The sequence below is a fragment of the Euprymna scolopes genome, chromosome 7, assembly GCF_053919585.1.
Source record: "Euprymna scolopes isolate OS-2025 chromosome 7, ASM5391958v1, whole genome shotgun sequence".
Classification (NCBI taxonomy): Eukaryota; Metazoa; Mollusca; class Cephalopoda; order Sepiida; family Sepiolidae; genus Euprymna; species Euprymna scolopes.
The window spans coordinates 44,487,598-44,497,597 of record NC_136488.1 but is presented as its reverse complement, the minus strand read 5'-3'; positions in this window follow the sequence as shown (position 1 = coordinate 44,497,597).

The following is a 10,000-nucleotide window of genomic DNA, read 5'->3' as shown; positions in this document are numbered from 1 at the left end:
TTACTCTACGTCAAACCGAAGTACAACTGAATTAATAATAGACTCAACTAATTTGTTTAAGTTTTTTTTCTGTAGCTACTATTAATGAGTCTAAAAATGGGGGTTATTTTAATTTTCTTAATGCTTTAAGGTAATTTCAACCCAGCGCCATTTTGACGTAAGGTGCTACTGTTTGGGACCAAATTTACAGGATTACTATGTAGGGAGTTGAGCAGCGAGATGTATGTTTACATTAAACGTGAACTTCTGCATTTCACTACAATCAGAGAAATAATAATCCGGGAGGGAATTCCAAAATTTGCCAGGATGAGAATATAAACTATTCAGGTAGGAATCTCTAAAGCGTAGGAGATGGATTTTGCTGTCGTATTAGTCGGAGATATTTACGCCAAGAGTGGCTACAAGTGTTTGGAGTTCGTTGGAACACATTCTACTAAAATACTTCCAGAACAAGCACAGAAATACAACATTCCGGCGATGAGACAGGAGTTGGAGTTTGATTGATAATGCAGGACTTATTAGGTTGGCAACTCTATTTAAAACCCTGTCTACGAGTAAGAGACTAGTGGTAGTTACGCCATTACAACTCTAGGAACAATAATTCATGTATGGGTGAATGGAGACCTTGTAGAGGTACAGGATACTAGCACAGTAGAGATAGCCCACCTTCTTCGCAGTAACTTTGGAAATGAGCTCAATATATTTTTTCCAATTCGTGTCGCCTGTGAATGTTAAGCCTAGTAGTTTGAACGAGGATCTTTTATGTAGTGTATCATTAGCCATGGTTATCAGTAGCTGAGAAGGTTTCTTGTAATTATTAAAAGAAAGAAGCTTAGATTTGACAGAATAGAACATTATCATTCATTATGTCCCCATTCGACTACAGGATGAAGGTCTTCATCTAAGGTGTCAGCCATTTCCTTGGATAGGTGTTCATTTGTTTTGCCCTCATGTCTGTTATAGAACGTGGTACCACTAGCAAATATATCCATTTCGGAGAAATTTCATAATAAAGGTCATTTATGAATATGAGAAAAAGCTCCAGTGATAGACCTTTGCGGCACATCCGCATTTATATTATGTTGTTTAGATGCCCCACCATAAAAGACAACCTGCATTAAGAGATAGAGATGGTTAATTACGCAGGAATTGAGTGGTCAATTCATTCAACATAATTCTTGAAAACCGGTCCTAGAGAAGAAATTTTCCAGCAGTCAGGAAAATAAGATTCGGTAAAGTATTTGCTGAATGGGTTGGAGAAAGATGTGATAACCTCAGCGGGGCATTTTTTAAAAAATATTATATCTGGGATTAGATCAAACATACATGCTTTCGGGGTGTGTAGTTTTTTTGTAGACATAGAAAGGAGTGGTTTTCAGATCATCAAGTTGGCTTCTGTGTGCAAAGGGAATTTTTGGAAGGAGTGGTTTCTCTGTCCAAAGAGGAGGTGGGGGCAATGTTAGCCTTTTAGATTGTCACGCAAATAACCATAAGGTTGTTGGACAATAGGGGAATTGTTGACTATCTACTACTTACAACAGTGTTATCAATTTCTAGAAATCGCGAGTTCCTAATTTCTGCGACTCGATGAGTTTTCTAGTGATTTCGGTATGCCTTATCTTAGTTGCGACTATTTCACTTTTACAATTATGAAGATCACTAAGACAATGTTTAAATTATAAATTAAAAAAAACTATATGTCATGCATTTTTTAAAGCTCTTACTTTTCTTTATGGAGTAAGCCGCTTTACTGTTCAGCATTTATCGAGTTGCAGTAAAGTCATTTTGCTATTGCGTTTATTTAGTATTTTATTTTTGTTAAAAAGTATTTTAAAAAACGTTTATGATATATGCACTCATCACGGAACGAAGTAATTAAAACTACAATTTTGAATGATCTTAATACTTAATGAATTCATTATAAGGTTGATTTTAATCTCGATAGTCCGAATCGATTTGCCCCTTTTTATGTATTCAAAATGACCGACCAAAATCTCAGGTCTCGCTTCATCATAAAATTTGACTTTTTTATTTAAAAATATACTTGATCATTTTGTTTGATTTTTGGAATATGACATCTTCATTCCCTGGCAATTCCATGGCAATTACGTACATGATAAAAATTTCTATTTATTTTTGTATATAATATAAGTTCTAAATTTCTAAATAAGCACTTTAAATTCCTGTTTGCTTACACATAAATGAGACATTTTTTTAATATTCTTTGTCTAAAATATTAGTAATTTACCTTACTGTTTTTTTATCTGTAAAAAATTAAAAAAAAAACATTTTATACTAGAAGTCGGTATCATTAATTTTTAAAATAAATTGTAACATTATACAATCTGGGTCTTGTAAAAAGCTCTGTAATTGTACGTTACCCAACGCGTTGTAGTCTCAGTCGCAAAGTAGACAAAGAATAGGAATAAACTTCAATTTTAATTTCATCGTAATAACATTTATTTCCGGGTACTTTCCCGAATAAAACGTTTTTTCCGAACGAGATCTGGAATTTGCTTTCCAAAGTCATCCATGATCGTCTTTTTTACAGTGTTCTTTCTGTTTGTAGTGTTTTTCTTTCCTGCTAACGTCATTTCGTATGCATTTGCGGTCTGTTACATAATGCCAGTAACAGGACACATCAATAAAAGGAAGGTTAGAGTGGTTAAATGGATAATGACACGTACTGAAAACCAGGATGTGGAAAGTTCGAATTCTATTCGTTCCATAAAAGCACTTTTACTTAGAGCTGTTTGCAACCTTGACGGAGTCACTTTCGTAAGTAAGTACTGTCTATCTTTAAAGAGTTGTAACTAGAAAGATACCAGGAAAACGAATGCCAACAATAATCGGATTCATTCGAAACGTATGTATAAATGATGATAAACAACAACAAAGACAACGAATAAAATTATTCTAGTCTGAAATAAAGTTTGATTTGTCAGTTTTAATGCTATTTAAGTCTGGTTTTAAAAATCCGACCAGATAACTTTATATCTTATATAAACTTTCATCACATAAATTTAAAAGTTAAAATTGTACGTATGTTATCGAGAAATGATATCTCAAGTACCCGTATTTCTAATTTCCAAAGCAAGTGATAATAAAAAAAAAATATGTCTGGTTGAAAAAGATTTACCGGATTTAGAACTCATTTTCAACAAGAAAAGCTGCAGGGGGGGGAGATAAAAGACAATAAACAACAAAAAAGTGTCCGTGTCCTCGTTATGCGAATTCTCACTCCTCTGTATTTACCGAAGCAACCCGAAACCCTTTTTTTATGAGTATTGTTATTATTTTTACAGGACGGCGCATGGGCGGCACGCGCTGTCATTTATTTTTTCATTTTTGTAAGTGAGGAGAGGGTTAGATAGGGTTAGTGGGTATGGTGTCTGACGTGGCGGTGGCGACATCTCACTACAACCCAGGTGCACAAAAGTGTAAAAAATGAGGGAAGGTGCGTTGAAACGACAGGTGATTTCATTTTCAAGCGAATACCTTCAGAAACACACCAACCCAGACAGTTGACAATACCGGTCTGACGCGTGTGTACTCTCTCTCTCTCTCTCTCTCTCTCTCTCTCTCTCTCTCTCTCTCACTCATACACACACACACGCACACACACAGATACACACACACACACACACACACTTTTATTTTCTTTCTTTCGTGCGCCAAACATTAGGCAAAGTTTACATGGACCGAGCTTCTACTTAACGACTACCCGTCCGTGGAACACATTGCCACGGGAGTGTTCCCTCGCAGATAAAAATAGTTCGACTTTAAAGCCAATATCAACACATTCTTATCTTAAACACTTTTCTCTTTTTTTTTCTTTTTTGTTTGAGAGTCACCGTTTATCAAGGCCCGAAGGCAACTCAAGGATAAGAGTTAATGAACGTCCGGCGATAGTCTGGCAATCGTTAATTGTATGATTTGGGTAAAATTTGATTATTTATGTAGACGGTTCAACAAGAATTTGTTTACATTGAGTTCGAAGGCTTCCATGTTGTATTCAACTGGAAAGCAGGACAGAAGAAGAGTGTTACAGAGGCGGACAATTCTGCAAGAGAAGCTTTGTTAATGGAATATACGCTTAGATTAAAGCACGGATAAAGAGTGGAGGAAATCGTTTAAAGTGGTTGATGCTAGTCGAGTGTTTTTCTGAAGGTTTGGCAAGAGGAAACCGTAGATTGGAGTTCAGTCGAGCACTTCTCTTGAAAATAACGATAGAACAGACAAGCTAGCAACTATGGAGAAGAGGTTGCAGGGAAGAGAAAGAGGCACCAGCTACTAGGTTTCGAAGCCGGATTTAAACTCTATTAAGACTGTATCAGTTATCTGAACTTGGTGTTAATACTCATTATATCTTATTTTCGAGTTGCATCTTGCGAGCGCTCAGTAACCTTCTCTATTTTGTCCTGTCCTCCTCACATTCTATGAGCGATGTTTCTAAGAAAGGGTTCAGAAGTGATACTTTCTGTATTGGAATCTATCCGTTTAACATTTATCGTTGGCTAGTTTTTAACCTTGAAGTAGTTCTTTTAGTTCTTTTCACCAAGTGGTTTTATGTCTTGCCTGGAGCTATTTCCTTTAAAAAAGTCTATTAATTAAAGGAAAGTCGTAATTATTTGTGTGTCTGGTTAAAAGTTGTAAACTACACAATAAACACTTATAAACCTTACAAAGTCAGCTGGTTATGGTAACATACGAGGGTTGTTCCAAAAGTAAAACCTCCCATTATAAATTTTAAAAGTTGAAAAGCTATCATTAAAAAAAAGCGTCCTACTATGCTCCAGAATTTATTTTGTTACCTAGTAATCACCATTTCAAATTCATTTTTGCCAGAAATTTAGTGACACGTATCTGCTTCTAACACACGTCAATGACAGGTTGCTGTCTTAGAGTTTCACACGGTCAATATCTGCAACAAAGAGATGAAACTATCAGGTCATAAATGAATAAGTTTAGTTAATATAATTTTCAATCCCATTTTGGCAGAAAGAAGAAAGCATTATTTTAGGAGACCACCTAGATCATAATTAGTATAGAGAACTTCATTTCAAATAAATCTTTGAATATTTGCTCACAAAAATTACAACTATTATATCGCACTCGTTTATTTCTAAAACGCAAACACATACGTATATTAAATTAGTTTAAATATATTAAACTGTATAATCAATAGTTTTAAAGTGCTCGATACGTATGTAGAGCTATGATATGTGAAATCATATAAATATCAGAATGGCCCTTGTTGATTAATCAACATTTTGACGAAGTTACTCGTCTCAAATTTGTTGAATTTTTGACAAGAGAAGTGTATATATATATATATATATATATATATATATATATCGTTTTTGACAGAACTGGGATACGAGTATACATTTTGCCTATTGAGCCAGCCCCAGTTTCGAAGTGTTTTACGTGACCATCGAGGCGCAACTTCATGTCGCACACACTTCAGATGTCACTATCATCTACGGCAAACCTGTTCTCCACATGCAGATTCAGCAACGCATCTTGCAGCAGGTTGCCGGTACACAAGTGCGTGGAGTACCGTCTTGTCGTCTACTCGCTAGACGAGTTTAAACGAAAGTGCATCTTCCTCAGTGAATTAAACGCGCTCCCAGGTACCAATCTGAAAAATTCTACGATTCGCCGTAGTACACACACACACACACACACACACACACACACATATATATATATATATATATATATATATATATATATATATGTGTGTGTGTGTGTGTGCGTGTGTGCGTGTGTGTGTGCGTGTGTGTGTTTAATGAATAAATAATTTAAAAATCATATTTCACATAAAGAGCATACACGTAGCTGTTTCAAGTCAGTGTTTATTTACTATACAATAAAAGCAAACTTTTTTAAGCATAGGATTATCTTCATGAAAAAAGTTGCTGTAAGTACTCAGGAAAAATACACATCATGTTAATATGAAAATAAACAAACAATTACCTGAATATTTAAAAGAGTACACTATTTTCTCGTCAATGAAGTATTTCAGGCACACAAATCAACCACTAGCTTCCTTTTCTTGAAAATTGTTAAAAAGAATACTTCACGCTATTTGTCAAGCTCACTTCCCTCTCGTGACACTGTTGAATTGTAGCCATGTATTTCCAGAAGTGCACTTCGATGGGCTTACTGAACGTATACCACTTTTTTTTACAAAGAAGTCGGAATTTTCAAGGCACAGAGGATAAGAGTTAAAGAGCGTGCATTAGTCCATGGGGCAATATAGTAATCGTTAGTAGTGTAAATTTGGTAAATTGGATTATTTAAGAGAAACGGTTCATCAAGAACTTGTATACATTAGACTTGAATACAATTACATTCTAGGCAGCTGGAAAGCAGGAAAACGGTCGAGACTTCCACGTGTGTGCAGTTCTAAGAAATAAGCTTTGTTCATGGAATCCGCGTTTCGGTTTAGTCACAGATAAAGAGTGGGGGGAAATCATTGATAGAGTTTTCAGCTAGACTTGTATTTCTTAGGAAAGTTTGGCGGAGGGAAATCATAGATTGGAGCTCAGACGAGCACTAGCCATGAAAATAATGATAAAACAGAGACAGGCTCGTAACGTCTCTTCTCTGAGAAAGAGGTTGCACGGAAGGGAAAATGACATCCCTTACTAGTTTATTTTGAACTCTGTCAAGGCATGATAAGATCTTTCCAGCAGCTTCTGCCGAGATGTTGCAACAATATTCCATCATTGGACGTACATGGGTCTCATATATGTAGAGAATTGCATCAGCAGGTAGATATCTACAGGATTGATAGAAGGGTCCCACCATTTTACCAGTGACCTTGGCGACGGATTTGATGTACGTGTTCCATTTTAGCTTAGGAGTAATGGTCAAAGACAGAGGCTTGTCAAAACATGGAGCCTCCCCAAGAGGAGAACCATTCATTTCAGTTGATGCCAGATGGATATCAGAGTGTTGATTATGTAAAGGTAGAAGCTTGACTTCAGATGCATTAAAATTAACCAGCTACTTTTTCCCCCATTGTACCACATGCTCAAGATTAGAGGGGAAGAATCAGAGAACTTGGTCGTTTACGGCCTTTGATTTGCTGCCATAGATGGTTATGTCGTCAGCATAAATGTCTACGCATAATTTGAGGATGTGATTTGGAAGATCATTGATGTAGGTCGGGAAGGGAGTTAGATCCAGCATGAACCCCTGAGGGACTCCAGCATTAATACTATGAGCTTCTAATTTCTGTCCATCAACCACTACTCTTACGAACCTATAAGAGAGAAATGATTTAATAATTGAGAAGACATTTCCAGCTATACACTAGCTGGAGGTGTGAAGTAGACTTGTATGCCATACCCTATCAAAGGCCTTATATATTTCTAGAGCAATTGCCCTAGAAACTAAGCTTCTCCGAACGATTAGCTAATCCTATGATATATAACCGTTAATACATCCGTTGTAAATCTATGAGAACGGAAACCATATGGCATGTCACTAAGAGGGTTATTTTTGCTGAGGGTATTGACTACTTCTCTATTTAACACAGAGTCCAGTAACTTACTCATGACGCACAGGATTTAAATGAAAATATTCCGACATACCCACTGGCTGATAATTGCCCCCCTTCTATAGTGATTCGTATAGGTCGGAAAATGTTTTACTCTGATAGTTTCTCTTGTCGAGCCGGATACCTTCCCGCTCTCTGTTACACTGACAGCACCAAGACATCAGAAATTTAAATAAAACGTGAGTAAACATCGTCCCACCCAAAACCGCATCCTTTTATTTATTTACCCTCTTCTTATGTAGATACTGACGCTGCGATATCTTGTTTGGCTTAAATAAACACACGAAATGAAAAAAAGTGACAAAAATCACGTTTTTTTTTTATTATTCAGGAAATACATTTGGTTCTTGTCCCGAATTTCCTCTATATAAAGATAATAAAAATAAAAAAAAAGCTGTGCCGAACTCCTGACGAAAAAATCACGTAAATTGATTAAGTAGTTTTATTTTCATAAAGACAGTCATTTTAAAGCGATTAATGGGAATGCGTAGGCATTACATCATATATCTCACAAGTTTGAATTATTGTTAGGTAATTTCTCTTTGTTTTGTTTTTTTTACCTTGTTTTCGAAATGCCGGGCAAAACTGTCGCTCAATTTAAATTAAATTTGATTTTATCATTTAAAAATAAAACTTCTTCATAAATTTACGTCATTTTCCGAATGTGATATTTTCGTTTCGTTTCGGATACGCGAATTATAGATTAAAAAAAATGGTTGTGTTTTTTTAATATAAAAGGAAGAATAAGTATGCGTTTTAATATAATTAAAAAAAACATTATATACAGAAAACAAAACAAAACCCGAGAAGTAAAAGTTTAGACAATTTTTATTTTGTGGTTTTCTTAGTCTGCTATCAAAATATGTATCTTATTTTTGTAGAGTGAGTTTATTGAACACAATAGATCAGCGAATCTTTTACGAATTAGCGGACATTTATTCCTTGTTTTTATTGAGTTACAAATACTTGTCAATATCCCCGACATAATATTTCGACGTGAATTCTTAAGCAAAATGTTACCAATCATTATACGTTCATAAAAGCTAGAAACATTGAAAAAAAAATGCACGCGAGAATTGTGTAAGTCTTCTTTTATTTTTTTTTGATTATTCAGACTACTGTTCTTATCTTTAGCGTAATTTTCCCGTTTCCACCGATGTAACCTCCAATATTCTTCAGATGTATCCTGTCGAACTCGGGAATCTTTTTGTCGAGCTCAGAAATCAGAGGACGATACTCAGAGTAGAACTGCAGTTTACTTAGGACTTTTACTAGATCATGGCTGAGGAAACGAAAGCGTACTATCCGCGTGGATGAAATAAAGAGTTTATTGGAAACTCCATGCAATTTTCACAGTTCGACAGAAAATTTCTCGATTTCGGGAACATGCATTTTAAATAGATCAAAAGCCGAAACGTTGTAAAAAAATAAAGATGAGAACAGTAGTTCGATTAATTCAAATAATATGAATGATCAATCACCATTAAAAACATTCAAAAACAGAATATAATTTTGTACATTTTATTTTATGTTTATAGAATGTTAGTGTAGTTTTCTACATTATGTATGTTATGCGTGCATGTGCACGCGTGTGTGTATATGTTAATTTTGATATGATTGTGCGTGTTTGCGTCTTTGCTTTCCTAGCAGTCTATGCGGTATTGATACAATCTATACGTGAAAATGTTTTTGCCCATGAAAATGTAAAAAATTATTATATATTTTAGACTTTTTGTGTCGTTATTTTTAGAGATTCTATTGTTTTATTGTATCTTCATATGCTATATATATATTGCATATGCATGTAAACTTTCGTGTGTGTGCGTGTGTGTGTGTATGTGTGTGTGTGTGCTAATTTTAATGCGTGCATGCATGTTTGCGTGCGTGGACCCCTGGCAGTGTATTGAAATCAGAAAACAATAAATATTAAAGTCGATGACAATTTAACGCAATAAGAACATGTTTAGCTACTTTGATTCGCGCTATCAAGATATTCGTGTTTCCAATTAAAATCCAGGAACTTTCTCTGCTGTTCGTTCACCAATTATCCACATACACCCGCATCTATACATCTGCTGGAATGTTGTCAAAGTCATCACATAGTGCAAATGATATGTGAACAAAATCGACGGAAGACGATTATTTTATGTATTTTAAAAAATGTATGCGTCATACACAAGTAGAATAACAAAATAGTTTGCTGTTAAGTAAGTGTACCTCCCCGATCATAACGATCGAGATAAAATAAAATTGCCCCCAGACTAGATACAATATAGGTACGAAAGGAATAAATATCTACCAAACACAAGGATGTTTTTATGCATGCACAATTTGCACGGGAGACGGATATTACAATTTAATCACAAAATTGATATAATGTATTTAAAAATATGTTTCTATTCAATTTGTATATTGGATTTCTTCACC